The sequence below is a fragment of the Phalaenopsis equestris genome, unplaced genomic scaffold (genome assembly GCF_001263595.1).
Source record: "Phalaenopsis equestris unplaced genomic scaffold, ASM126359v1 Scaffold215775, whole genome shotgun sequence".
NCBI classification, from domain to species: domain Eukaryota; kingdom Viridiplantae; phylum Streptophyta; class Magnoliopsida; order Asparagales; family Orchidaceae; genus Phalaenopsis; species Phalaenopsis equestris.
The window spans coordinates 31,297-31,507 of record NW_018234449.1 but is presented as its reverse complement, the minus strand read 5'-3'; positions in this window follow the sequence as shown (position 1 = coordinate 31,507).

Sequence of the window (211 nt, the reverse complement as noted above, 5' to 3'; positions counted from 1 at the left end):
ATAGGTTATATATATATAAGGAAATCGGTTTTTGGCAGGGGCCCAAATACCAATTTCCCATGAGCTGTGTCTCATGATGAGAGCATGCGCCATGTGCCTTAATATTTGAGAACCCAACGCCGCTGGGGATTGAACCCATGACCTGAGGAGACTTATAGTGAACCTCGTCAACCAATAGGCCATGGCTTGCGACACAGAATATATATATATA